This window comes from Bos taurus, chromosome X (genome assembly GCF_002263795.3).
Source record: "Bos taurus isolate L1 Dominette 01449 registration number 42190680 breed Hereford chromosome X, ARS-UCD2.0, whole genome shotgun sequence".
In the NCBI taxonomy this organism is placed as follows: Eukaryota; Metazoa; Chordata; class Mammalia; order Artiodactyla; family Bovidae; genus Bos; species Bos taurus.
This window is the reverse complement of record NC_037357.1, coordinates 72,267,620-72,282,355: the sequence shown is the minus strand read 5'-3', so window position 1 is coordinate 72,282,355 and position 14,736 is coordinate 72,267,620. Positions and strand designations below refer to the sequence as shown.

General features: G+C 38.3%; 1 protein-coding gene across 1 annotated transcript in view; it reads left to right on the top strand.

Moving 5' to 3' along the window:
- TENT5D (terminal nucleotidyltransferase 5D) overlaps positions 1–14,736 on the top strand; it is a 286,385-nt gene that overhangs the window by 59,371 nt on the left and 212,278 nt on the right. The window lies entirely within an intron of this gene.

Sequence of the window (14,736 nt, the reverse complement as noted above, 5' to 3'; positions counted from 1 at the left end):
TCACTTTCTGCCATAAAAGTGGTGTCATCTGCATATCTGAGGCTATTGATATTTCTCCTGGAAATCTTCATTCCTGCCTGTGCTTCATCCAGCCCAGCGTTTCTCATGATGTACTCTGCATATAAGTTAAATAAGCAGAGTGACAATATAGAGCTTTGACACACTCCATTCCCAACTTTGAACAAGTCCATCGTTCCATGTCTGCTCTTAACTGTTGCTTCTTGACCTGTATACATGTTTCTCAGGAGGCAGGTAAGGTGGTCTGGTATCCCCATCTCTGTAAGAATGTTGCACAGTTTGTTGTGATCCACATAGTCAAAGACTTTAGCATAGTCAGTGAAGCAGAAATAGAAGTTTCTCTGGAATTCTCTTGCTTTTTCTATGATTCAAAGGATGCTGGCAATTTGATCACTGGTTTCTCTGCTTTTTTGATATCTAGCTTGAACATCTGGAAGTTCTCGGTTCATGTACTATTGAAGATTAGCTTGAAGAATTTTGAGCATTACTTTGCTAGCATGTGGCAATTGTGCAGTAGTTTGAACATTCTTTGGCATTGCCTTTCTTTATGATTGAAAATAAAACTGACCTTTTCAGTCCTGCGGCCATTGCTGAGTTTTTAAATTTTGCTGGCATATTGAATGCAGCACCTTAACAGCATCATCTTTTAGGATTTAAAATATCTCAGCTGGAATTCCATCATCCCCACTAGTTTTGTTCATAGTGATACTTCCTAAGGCCCACTTGACTTTGGACTCCAGAATGTCTGGCTCTAGATGAGTGATCATTCCATTGTGGTTATCTGCATCATTAAGATCTCTTTCATATAGTTCTTCTGTGTGCATCATTTCATGATGTATGAAGCCAAATCACTGTACACCTTAAACTTGTACAGTGCTGTGTGTCAATTTCATTTCAGAAAAATTGGAATTAAAACATCAAATAAATTTTCAGATATAAACTATCCACAAGATTACATACATACATATGTACATAGAAAAAATAAGGACAATAATTTGAAAGAATAGAATATTCTAAAAGGAATTCTAAGTAAGTATAGTTAAAATTATAATGGAATTCAAGAGGAAATGTAAGCCATAATGGAAAAGAATAATACTATGTAAATATTTGTAAAAGAAAAAAAATTAAAATGTAATAATGATAGACAACAAAATTCTGTAAAGCAATTATCTTTCAATAAAAAAAATTAAAAAACATTAAATTCAATAAACATAAGTAGAAGTTTGATATAGTCAGAAAGAAAATTAGTAATTTGAAAATATGTAAAATTACAGAGTGCAACACAGAAAGTAAAAAGTGGAAAATAGGAAAGAGTTTGAGATCTGGAAAATACAATAAGCAAGTCAAATATCCATGTAGACTGAATGTGCCCCATCAAAAATTAATATATAGAAGCCCTAACTTCCATTGTGATGGCATTTGGAGGTAGGGCCTTTGGGAAGTAATTAGATTTAGATTAGATCATTGGACTTAAATTAGGACCCTCATAAAGGGATAAGTGCCCTTAGAATAAGAGGAAGAAATATTTCTCTCTCTGTCCCTTCCTCCCTCCATCCCTCCCCATGTGTATGTACTGAGAAATGCCATGTGCACACACAGTAAAAAGATAACCATCTTCAAGGTATGAAAAGGGCTCTCACTGGAACTTGACTATGCTGCCATCCTGATCAGGAGCTTTTAGCCTCAAGAAATGTTAGAAAAAGACTGTCTATTGTTTAAGTGACACAATCTATCCTGCAGCCCAAGCAGACTGATAGTATATCTAAAAGAAATTTAGAGAGAACAGAAACAATCAGAGAAAGAAGATTTTCTAAAACTAAAGAAATACCGGTGTCCTCAAATTGAATAAGGGTATTGATTACTGACTATAATAAATATAAATACATATTAAACTAGACATACTGTGGTATATCCAATATAGAACAACAATAACTAAGAAAATATTGAGAGCTTTCAAGAAACAGTTTATCTAAAAGGAACAATTAGACTGATAGTAAATTATTAACATTAATTTATTCTATCAGACAATATAATAATATTGTCAAAGCCTTAAAGGAAAACAATTACCATCTTAGAATTATATACCAGCCAGTTTATCATTCAAGAGTAATAGTTAACTAGAATTTTAGACAGAAAAAGTTTACAGAGTTTAACATTTACTGACCTTTCCTGAAAGAGATTTTGAAGGCTATACTTCATTAAGAAAGACATTGAAATTCAGAAGGAGGGAGTGGAAACAAGATCAATAAGGAACAAATAAACTAGAAATATGTGGGTAAATCTAAATAATAATGAACATTTCACAAAACTAAAATTATCATAATGACTATGGGAGGTCATAAAGTGGAATTGAAACACTAGACATGTAAAATAAAATTGAAGATGGGAGGGTGAAAAAATAATGTCAAATTTTTAAAAGGCCTTTCAGCTTTTTTTCAGGATAATATTACAGATATTAATTGATTTGTAAAAGTTTAATCACTTGAAAGATTTAAGTTCAATATATAAATTTCAAACCAGCAGAGGATAAAAAGAATGTAATAAAGAAAATAATGAATCCAATGGAAGACAGGAAAGGAAAAAAAAAAAAAAAAGAGAGAAAACAGAGTGAGATGGCAGAAATAAGTCAAAATATATCAGTAGTCACATTAAATATAACTAAACAAAATTTATATATAAAGAAAATACATTGTAATACACGAGAGTAGGATCACTAATGTTATTACAGATTTTATATAAAGTGAGACATGTGGATTCCATGCAAGAAAAAAGAAAATGTTGAATTGCTTTGACACCATGGATGAACTTTGAGGATATTATGCTAAGTGTAATAAGACAGAGAAATACAAATACTATATGATTTCATTTATATGTGGAACCTGAAAAAATGAAACAAACAAGTAAACAAAACCAGATTCATTAATACAGGGAACAGATTGGTGGTTACCAGAAGGCAGGGGCATTGTGCATGCTAAGTCATTTCAGTCATGTCCGACTCTTTGTGACCTATGAACTGTAGCCCAACCAGGCTCCTCTGTCCATGGGATTCTCCAGGCAAGAATACTGGAGTGGGTTTCCATGCCCTTCTCCAGGGGGATCTTCCTGACCCAGGATCGAACCTGTGTCTCTTACATCTCCTGCATTGGCAGGCAGATTCTTTACCTCTAGAACCACCTGGGAAGCCCAGGGACATTGAGGGTGGGCAAAATTGGTGAAGGGGATCAAAAGGAACAAACTACCACTTATAAGATATAAATATGTCATTGAAATGTAATGTTCAGCATGGCGAGTATAGTAAATAATAGAGCATTAACTTTGTATGGTGACAGATGAAAACTAGACCTACTATGGTGATCATTTCACAATGTACATAAATGTTGAATCACTAGTTTGAACACCTAGAACTAATATAATATTGTATGTTAATTATAATTAAAAATAGGAAAGTGAAAAATTATTCACAACAGTGTTATTTAAAACAAAACTTGAAAATGAATGTTAACAAAGGAATAACTAAATAAGCTGTGATAAATCATGTAAGGGAATTCTGGTTAACACTTTAACTGAAGTTTAATAGGCAATAGGCATTAAACTGGAAATTTCGTCAAAGGGGAGATTAAAAGAAAGTTTTAGAGTGATGTTTATTATGTTACTGTTCATAGGGTTCTCAAGAATAATGGAATGGTTTACCATTCCTTCCTCAAGTGGGCCATGTTTTGTCAGAACTCTCACTATGACACATCTGTCTTGGTGGCCCTACATGGCATGGCCCAGGCTTCATTGACTTATGCAAGCCCCTTAACCATGACAATGCTGTGATGCATGAAGGCGGTCCCCAGGTTGGAAGGTGTCAAATATGATACAAGAGTGGAGAAATAGCTCCAGAAGGAATGAAGTGGCTGAGCCAAAGGAGAAACGATGCTCAGTTGTGAATTTGTTTGGTGGTGAAAGTAAAGCTCAGTTCTATAAAGAACAATATTGCATAGGATCCTGGAGTGTTAGGCCCATGAATCGAGATAAATAGGACTTGATCAACCAGGAGATGGCAAGAGTGAACATAAACATCTTAAGAATCAGTAATTTAAAGTGGATGGGAATGGGTTAATTTGATTGGGTTCATCAGTACATCTACTACTGTGGACAACAATCCCTTAGAAGAAATGGAGTAGCCCTCATAGTAAAAAAAAAAAAAAAGTCTGAAATGCAGCAATTGGATGCAATCTCAAAAACAACAGAATAATCTCAGTTCATTTTCAAGGCAAACCATACAACATCACAGTAATCAAAGTCTATGCCCCAAACACTGTTGCTAAAGAACCTAAAGTTCACTGGTTCTATGAAGACCTACAACAATTTCTAGAACTAGAACCCATCCTTTTCATCATACAGAATTGGAATACAAAAGTAGGAAGTCAAGAGATACCTAGAGTAATAGTAAAGGATGACCTTGGAGTACAAAACGAAGCAGGGCAAATGCTAACAGTTTTATCAAGAGAACATTCTGGTCATAGAAAACACTGATTTCCAATAATTGAAGAGATGACTCTACACATGGACATCACAAGATGGTCAATACCAAAATCAAATTGATTATATTCTTTGCAGCTGAAGATAGAGAAGCTCTATACAGTCAGCAAAAACAAGACCTGGAAATGACCGTGGTTCAGATCATGAATTTCTTATTGCAACCTCAGGCTTAAATGAATAAAGCAGGTAAAACCACTAGGCCATTCAGGTAGGACATAAATCAAAGCACTTATGACTATACAGTGAAGGTGGCAAACAGATTCAAGGGATTAGATCTGGTAGGCAGAGTGCCTGAAGAACTATGGATAAAGGTTTATAACAATGTACAGGAGGCAGTGACCAAAACCAACCCCAAGAAAAAGAAATGCAAGGAGTCAAAGCTGTTGTATGAAGAGACTTTACAGTTAGGTGAGAAAAGAAGAGAACCAAAATACAAGAGAGAAAGGGAAAGGTACACCCAACTGAATGCAGAGTTCAAGAGAATAGAAAAGACAGATAAGGAAACTTCCTAAGTGAACAGTGCAAAGAAATAGAGGAAAACGATAGAATGGGAAAAACTAGAGATATCAAGAAAATTGGGGATATCAAGGGAAATTTTCATACAAGGATGGGCAGGATAAAGGACAGAAACAGTAGGGACCTAAAAGAAGCAGAAGAGATAAAGAGATGGCAAGAATACACAGAACTCTACAAAAAAGGTCTTAATGACCTGGATAAAAACGATGGTGTGATCACTCACCTAGAGCCAGATATCCTGGAATGTGAAGTTGAAGAGGCCTTAGGAAATATAACTATGAACAAACCTAGTGGAGGTGAGAGAATTCCAGCTGAGTGATTTAAAACCCTAAAAGATGATGCTGTTAAAGTGCTGCACTCAATATGCCAGCAAATCTGGAAAACAGCAGTGGCCATAGGACTGGAAAATGTCAGTTTTCATTCCAATCACAAAGAAGGGCAATGCCAAAGAATCTTCAAACTACTACACAACTGCACTTACTTCACATGCTAGCAAAGTTATGCTCAAAATTTTTCAAGCTAGGCTTTAGCAGTATGTGAACCCAAAATTTCCAGATATGCAAGTGAAATTTAGAAAAGGCAGCAGAACCAGAGATCCAACTGCCAACATCTGTCAGATCATAGATAAAGAAAGGTAATTCAGAAAACAAAATCTACTTCTGCTTTATTGACTATGCTAAATTCTTTGACTGTGTAGATCACAACAAATAGAAAAAATTCTTAAAGAGATGGGAGTATCATATCACCTTACCTGCCTTCTGAGAAACCTATATGCAGTTCAAGAAGCAACAGTTAGAACTGGAATGATGGAATGATTCAAAATTGGGAAAGGAGTAAATCAAGGCTGTATATTGTCACACTGCTTAATTAATTTATATGCAGAGTATATCTTGTGAAATGCCAGGCTGGTTGAATCACAAGCTGGAGTCAATATTTCCAGGAGAAATAGCAACAGTTTCAGATATGCAGATGATATCATGCTAATGGCAGGAATTGAAGAGGAACTATACAGCCTCTCGATGAGGGTGAAAGAGAAGAGTGTAAAAGATGGCTTGAAATTCAACATTAAAAAATACTATGATCATGGCATCTGGTCCTAAAACTTCATGGCAAATAGAAGTGAAAAAAGTGGAAGCAGTGAAATATATTTTATTTTCTTGGGCTCCAAATCACTACAGATGTTGGCTACAACCATGAAATAAAAAGACTATTTCTCCTTGAAAGGAAAGCTATGACAAACCTAGACAGCATATTAGAAAGTAGAGACATAATTTTGTCGACAAAGTTCCGTATAGTCAAAGCTATTATTCTCCTAGTAGTCATCTACAGATGTGAGAGTTAGACCATAAAGAAGGCTGAGCCCCAAAGAATTGATGGTTTTGAACTGTGGTGTTGAAGACTCTTAAGAGTCCCTTGGACTGCAAGGATATCAAACCAGTCAATCCTAAAGGAAATATTCAACACTGGGTATTTATTGGAATGACTGAAGCTGAAGCTCCGATATTTGGCCACTTGATTCAAAGAGCCAGCTCACTGGAAAAGATCATAATGCTGGGAAAGAATGAGGGCAATAGGACCAGAGTGTAACAGAGGATGAGTGGTTGTGTAACAATACTGACTCAATGGACTTGAATTTGAGCAAACTCCAGGAGATGGCGAAGGATAAGGAAACCTGACATACTGCAGTTCATGGGGCCATAAATAGTTGAACACAACTTGGGGACTGAACAGCAAGAAAAACAATATGTTTATGATAACAATTATTTTAAATTACCTACACATTTAATCTGAGGTGAAACCATGTGAAGTGCTCAGTATTTTGATTACTAAATATAGCAATTTTATATAATTCAATCTAATTATTATATAGCTTTATGGGTACATATATGTGTCTATGTGTTTCCCTGATGGCTCAAATGGTAAAGAATCCACCTGCAATGCAGGAGACCTGGATTCGATCCCTGGGTTGGGCAGATCCCATGCAGGAGGGCATGGCGATCCACTCCAGTACTTTTTCCTGGAGAATCCCCATGGACAAATGAGCCTGTTGGGCTACAGTCCATGGGGTCACAAAGAGTCAGACACGACTGAGCAATTAAGCACAGCACAGCACATATATGTCTATGTAAACATAGACACATGTACATGCCTGCAGTCGCAGAGTTGGACATGACTGAGAGAAGGAGCAACAACAATATGTGTCTAAATTAACAGAAAAAGCTCTGAAAAGATATATATTCAAAATGGTAGACACAGCAGGGGATGGTAGACTTACATGTAATATATTAAACTTTTGACAAGGAAAATATATTCTGTTATTTTATACTTAAGTTTTCAAATATTGCTTCATTACATCTATTGAGTGATTATTATGGGAAAATCACATTGCAGCAAAACTTTGGCTTATTTTTGCCTTGCTTTATTGTCCTCCAAACAAAGAATTTTTAAGAGTTTAAATAATGTGGCCTAATAGTTTATTCCACAGAGCATTTGGTCTGCCTTTCCAATTGTAATCACACACAAATCTTGCAGAACTGGATAGGTTTACCAATTAAATGCAATATTTTAAAATAAAATTTACTGAGTTACCATTCAAGCCCTCTTTCACAAAGTTGCAGTCATGCTCCATATTTCCTAGAAAAGTCTTACTTTAGTGGAAAAAAAACAAGTTTTCAATGGGGATTCAAGTAGAGAAAAAATCACCATCCATCCAAATAGCTGCTAGGGTGAGAAGGACGTGAACGTCAGAGTGAGCTGTCAGCAACTCGCTAGAAATTGAAGGAGCCCAACAAAAGCTTTCAAAAGACTAAGATCATGGCATTTGGTCCCATCAATTCATGACACATGGCACTTGGGGAAACAATGGAAACAGTGACAGACGTCATCTTCTTGGGCTCCAAAATCACTACAGATGGTAACTGCAGCCATGAAATTAAAAGACACTTGCTCCTTGGCCAACCTAGACAGCATATTAAAAACTGATACATTACTTTTCTGACAAAGGTCCATCTAGTTAAGGCTATGGTTTTTCCAGTAGTCACATATGGATGTGACACTTGGACCATAAAGAAACCTGAGAGCTTAAGAATGATGCTTTTGAACTGTGGTTTTGGATAAGACTCTTGAGAATCCCGTAGACTGCAAAGAGATCCAACCAGTCCATCCTAAAGGAAATCAGTCCTGAATATTAATTGGAAGGACTGATGCTGTAGCTGAAACTCCAATACTTTGGCCAACTGATGTGAAGAACCGACTCTTTTGAAAAGACCCTGATGCTGGGAAAGATTGAAGGCAGGAGGAGAAGTGGATGACAGAGGACGAGATGGTTGGATGGCATCATCAAGTCTATGGACATGAATTTGAGCAAGCTCCAGGATTTGGTGGTGGACAGGGAAGCCTGGCGTGCTACAGTCTATGGGCTCACAAAGCATTGCACAAGACTGAGCAATTGAACTGGAACTGGAACAAATGCTCCACGTATTCTGATCTCTGCTGTCAATCACCATTCACCAAAAGCTCATTCTTTTTATTAAATTGTCATCTGTGCCAAGATATAAACTTTTGGATATAATTTTTGTGGACTATAATTTATCATTGCTGTTGCTAAGTCACTTCAGTCGTGTCCAACTTTGTGCAGCCCCATAGACAGCAGCCCACCAGGCTCTCCTGTCCCTGGGATTCTCCAGGCAAGAACACTGGAGTGGGTTGCCATTTCCTTCTCCAATGCATGAAAGTGAAAAGTGAAAGTGAAGTCAGTTGTGTCCTACCTTCAGCGACCCCATGGACTGCAGCCTTCAAGGCTCCTCTGTCCATGGGATTTTCCAGGCAAGAGTACTGGAGTGGGGTGCCATTGCCTTCTCCAGTAATTTATCATTATTTGGGAATAAATATAAAGCATAATTTGGAGTGGGTTTTTGCTATTCAGTCGCTAAGTTCTGTCCGATTCTTTGAGACCCCACAAACTGCAGCACACCAGGCTTCCCTGTCCATCACCATCTCCTGGAACTTGCTCAAACTCATGTCCATTAAGTTGGTGATACCATCTAACCATCTCCTCCTCTCATCCACTTCTCCTTCTGCTTTTGATCTTTTCCAGGATCTTTTTCAGTGAGTCGACTATTTACATCAGGTGGCTAAGGTATTGGAACTTCAGCTTCAGCATCAGTCCTTCCAGTGTGTATTCAGGATTACTTTCCTTTATGATTGGCTGGTTTGATCTCCTTGCTGTCTAAGGGACTCTCAAGAGTCTTCTCCGGCACCACAATTCAAAAGCATCAATTCTTCAGCACTCAGCTTTCTTTATGGTCCAACACTTACATCTGTACATGACTCCTGGAAAAACCATAGCCTTGACTAGATGGACCTTTGTCAGAAAAGTAATGTCTCTGCTTTTTAATAAGCTGCTAGCTTTGTCAGAGCTTTTCATCCAAGGAGCAAGTGTCTTTTAATTTCATGGCTGCAGTCACGGTCTGAAGTGATTTTGGAGCCCAAGAAAATAAAGCCTGTCACTGTTTACATTGTTTCCCCATCTATATGCCATGAAGTGATAAGACTGGATGCCATAATCTTAATTTTTTGAATGTTGAGATTTAAGTCAGCTTTTTCACTCTCCTCTTTCAACTTCATCAAGAGACTCCTTAGTTTCTCTTTGCTTCCTGCCATAAAAGTGGTGTCATTTGCATATCTGAGTTATTCATATTTCTCCCAGAAATCTTGATTACAGCATGTGTTTCATCCAGCCTGGCATTACATGATGTAATCTGATTATAAATTAAATAAGCAGGGTGACAATATACATCTTTGATGCACTCCTTTCCAAATTTTGAACCAGTCTGTTTCTCCATGTTCGGTTCTACCTGTTGCTTCTTTATTATTTGCATACAGGTTTTGCAGGAGGTAGGTAAGGTGGTCTGGTATGCCCATCTCTTTAAGAATTTTCCACAGTTTATTGTGATCCACAGGGGTAAAGGTTTTACCATATTTAATGAAGTGGAAGTAGGTGGTTTTCTGGAAATACCTTGCTTTTTCTATGATCCAATAGATATGGGCAATTTGATCTCTGGTTCCTCTGCCTTTTATAAATCCAGCTTGAACATCTGGAAGTTCTTGGTTCACATACTGTTAAAGCCTAGCTTGAAGGATTTTGAGCATTACCTTGCTAGCATGTGATATGAGTGCAACTGTGCAGTACTTTGAAGATTCTTTGGCATTGCCCTTCTTTGTGATTCAAATGAAAACAGACCTTTTCCATTCCTGTGGCCACTGCTGAGTTTTCCAAATTGGCTGACATACTGAGTGAAGCACTTTAACAGCATCATGTTTTAGGATTTGAAAGAGCTCACGTGGAATTCCAAAACAACCACTGGCTTTATTTGTAGTGATGCTTCCTAAGGCCTCTTTGACTTCACACTCCAGGATGTCTGGCTTTAGGTGAGTGACCACACCATCGTGGTTAGTATCAGTATCAGTTCAGTCACACAGTCATGTCTGAATCTTTGCGAACCTATGAACTGCAGCATGCCAGGCCTCCCTGTCCATCACCAACTCCCGGAGTTTACCCAAACTCATGTCCATTGAGTCGGTGATGCCATCCAACCATCTCATCCTCTGTCGTTTCCTTCTCCTCCTGCCTTCAATCTTTCCCAGCATAAGGGTCTTTTCAAATGAGTCAGCTCTTCACATCAGGTAGCCAAGGTATTGGAGGTTCAGCTTCAACATCAGTCCTTCTAATGAACCCCCAGGATTGATTTCCTTTATGATGGACTGGTTGGATCTCCTTGCAGTCCAAGGGACTCTCAAGAGTCTTCTCCAACACCACAGTTCAAAAGCATCAATTCTTCGGCGCTCAGCTTTCTTTATAGTTCAAATCTCACATCCATACATGACTACTGGAAACACCATAGGCTTGACTAGATGGACTTTTGTTGACAAAGTAATGCCTCAGCTTTTTAATATGCTGTCTAGGTTGGTCATAACTTTCCTTCCAAGGAGTAAGCGTCTTTTAATGTCATGGCTGCAATCACCATCTGCAGTGATTTTGGAGCCCCCAAAAAATAAAGTCAGCCATTGTTTCCACATCTATTTGCCATGAAGTGATGGGATCAGATGCCATGATCTTAGTTTTCTGAATGTTGAGCTTTAAGCCAACATTTTCACTCTCCTCTTTCACTTTCATCAAGAGGCTCTTGATGAAGAAGAAGTTCTTCTTCACTTTCTGCCATAAGGGTGGTGTTATCTGCATATCTGAGGTTATTGATATTTCTCCCAGCAATCTTGATTCCAACTTGTGCTTCCTTCAGCCCAGCGTTTCTTATGATGTACTCTGCATATAAGCTAAATAAGCAGTTAAATAATAAGTGACAATATACAGCCTTGACGTACTCCTTTTCCTATTTGGAACCAGTCTGTTGTTCCATGTCCAGTTCTATCTGTTGTTTCCTGATCTTCATACAGGTTTCTCAAGAGGCAGGTCAGGTTGTCTTGGTTATCTGGGTCATTCAGATCTTTTTTGTATAGTTCTGGGTATTCTTGCCACCTTTTCTTTTATTAAAAAATAATTAATTTTAATTGTAGGATAATTAGTTTACACTATTTGATGTGTTTGCCATACATCAATATGAAGCAGGCACAGATGCACATTTGCCACCCATCCTTAAACCCCTCCCATATCCCTACCCACCCCATCCTTTTGGTTGTCTCAGAACACCAGCTTTGAGTACCCTGCTTCATGCATCAAATTTGCACAGGTCCTCTATTTTATATATGGTAATATACATGTTTCAATGCTATTCTCTCAAATCATCCCTCTGTGCTTTCTTGCACAGAGCCCAAGAGTCTGTTCTTTACATATGTGTCTCTCTTGCTGCCTTAAATATAGGATAATTTCTATTTCTGTTAGGTCCATACTGTTTCTTTCCTTTATTGTGCCTATCTTTGCAGGAAATGTTCTCTTTGTATCTCCTATTTTATTAAAGAGATCTCAGGTCTTACACGTTTTATTATTTCCCTCTATTTGTTTGCATTGTTCACTTAGGAAGGCTTTCTTTCTCTTCGTGCTATTCCTTGGAAGTCTGCATTCAGAGGGGTATATCTTTCCTTTTCTCATTTGCCTTTCACTTCTCTTCTTTTCTCAGCTATTTGTAAGGCCTCCTCAAACATTTTGCCTTGTTATGTTTCTTTTCCTTGGGGATGATTTTGATCACTGCCTCCTGTACAATGTTATGAACATCCATCGATAGTTCTTCAGGCACTCGATCAGATCTAATCCCTTGAATCTATTTGTCACATCCACTTTATAATCATAAGGATTTTATTTAGATCGTACCTTAATGGCTTAGTGGTGTTCTGTACTTTCAATTTAAGTCTGAATTTTACAATAAGGGGTTCATGATCTGAGCCCCAGTCAGCTCCTGGTCTTGTTTTTGCTGACTTATAGAGCTTCTCCCAGAGAAGGCAATGGCATCCCACTCCAGTACTCTTGCCTGGAAAATCCATAGACAAGGAGCCTGGTAGGCTGCAGTCCATGGGGTTGCTAAGAGTCAGACACGACTGAGCGAATTCATTTTCACTTTTTACTTTCATGCATTGAAGAAGGAAATGGTAACCCACTCCAGTACTCTTGCCTGGAGAATCCCACGGATGGGGGAGCCGGGTGGGCTGCCATCTATGGGGTCGCACAGAGTCGGACACGACTGAAGTGACTCAGCAGCAGCAGCAGCAGCAGAGCTTCTCCATCCTCAGCTGCAAAGAACATAATCAAACTGATTTCAGTGTTGACCATCTGGGGATGTCCATGTGTAGAGTATTCTCTTGTGTTGTTAGAAAAGCATTTCTGATATGACCAGTGTGTCCTCTTGGGAACAATTTGTTAGCTTTTTCCCTGCTTAATTTTGTACTGAAAGGCCAAACTTGCATGTTGCTCCAGGTATCTCTTGAATTCCTACTTTTGAATCTCAGTCCCCTATGCTGAAAATGTCATCTCCTTTGGGTGTTAGTTCTACAAAATCTTTTAGGTCTTCACAGAATGGTTCAAGTTCAGCTTCTTCACAATTACTGTTGAGGCATATACTTGGATTGAATAGTTTGCCTTGGACATGAGCCAAGATAAAATTGTTGTTTTCGAGATTTCACAGAAGTACTGCATTTCCGACTATTTTGTTGAGTATGAGGGCGACTCCATTTCTTCTAAGGGTTACTCCATTAGAAGAAATGGAATACTAATGTTTATGTCTGCCCACAGTAGTAGATATAATGACTATCTGAATTGAATTCGCCTGTTTCAGTCCAGTATAATTCACTGATTCCAAAAACGTTGATATTCACTCTTGCCATCTCCTGTTTGACCACTTCCAGTTTATCTTGATTCACATACCTAATATTCCAGATTCCTATGCAATATTGTCCTATAGTATGGCATTCTTTGGTATGTCTGATTGTACAGCCTTGGACTTTGCTTTCACAACCAGTTCAGTTCAGTCACACAGTCATGTCTAGGTTTTGCAACCCCATGGACTATAGCATGTCAGGCTTCCCTGTCCATCACCAATGTCTGGAACTTGTTCAGACTCATGTCCATTGCGTTGGTGATGCCATCCAACCATCTCATCCTTTGTTGTCCCCTTCTGCTCCTGCGTTCAATCTTATCCAGCATAAGAGTCTTTTCTACTGAGTTGACTCTTCACATTTGGTGGCCAAAGTATTGGAGCTTCAGCTTTGGCATTAGTCCTTCCAATAAATATTCAGGATGGGTTTCCTTTAGGATTGACTGGTTGGATGTCCTTGCAGTCCAAGGGACTCTAAAGAGTCTTCTCCAATACTAAAGTTCAGAAGCATCAATTCTTCAGCTCCCAGCCTTCTTTATGGTCCAGCTCTCACATCCATACATCGCTACAAGAAAAACCATAGCTTTGACTAGATGGACCTTTGTCAGCAAAGTAATGTCTCCACTTTTTAATATGCTCTCTAGGTTTGCCATAGATTTGCATCCAAGGACCAAGTGTCTTTTAATTTCATGGCTGCAGTGACCATCTGCAGTGATTTTGGTGCCCAAGGAAATAAAGTTTCTCCCTGTTTCTATTGTTTCCACGTCTCTGCCATCAAGTAATGGGACTGGATGCTATGATCTAAGTTTTTTGAATGTTGGGTTTTGAGCCAGCTTTTTCATGCTCCTCTTGCACTTTCATCAGGGGGCTCTTTATCTCCTCTTCGATTTCTGACATAAGGGTTGTGTCATCTGCATATATGAGATTATTGATGTTTCTCTTGGCAAACTTGATACGAGCTTATGCTTCATCCAGCTCGGCATTTCACATGATATATCCTGCATGTAAGTTGAATAAACAGGGTGACAATATACAGCTTTGACATATTCCCTTCCCAATTTGGAACGAGTATGTTGCTACGTGTCTGCTTCTTGACCTGCATACAGATTTCTCAGGAGGCAGGTCAGGTGGTCTGGTATTCCCATCTCTTTAAGAATGTTCCACAGTTTGTTGTGATCCATACAGTCAAAGGCTTTGGCATAGTCAATAAAGCAGAAGTAGATATTTTTCTTGAATTATCTTGCCTTTTCTATGATCGAACAGATGTTGACAATTTTATCTCTGGTTCCTCTGCCTTTTCTAAACCTAGCTTGAACATCTGGAAGTTCTCAGTTCATGTAAAGTTGAAGCCTAG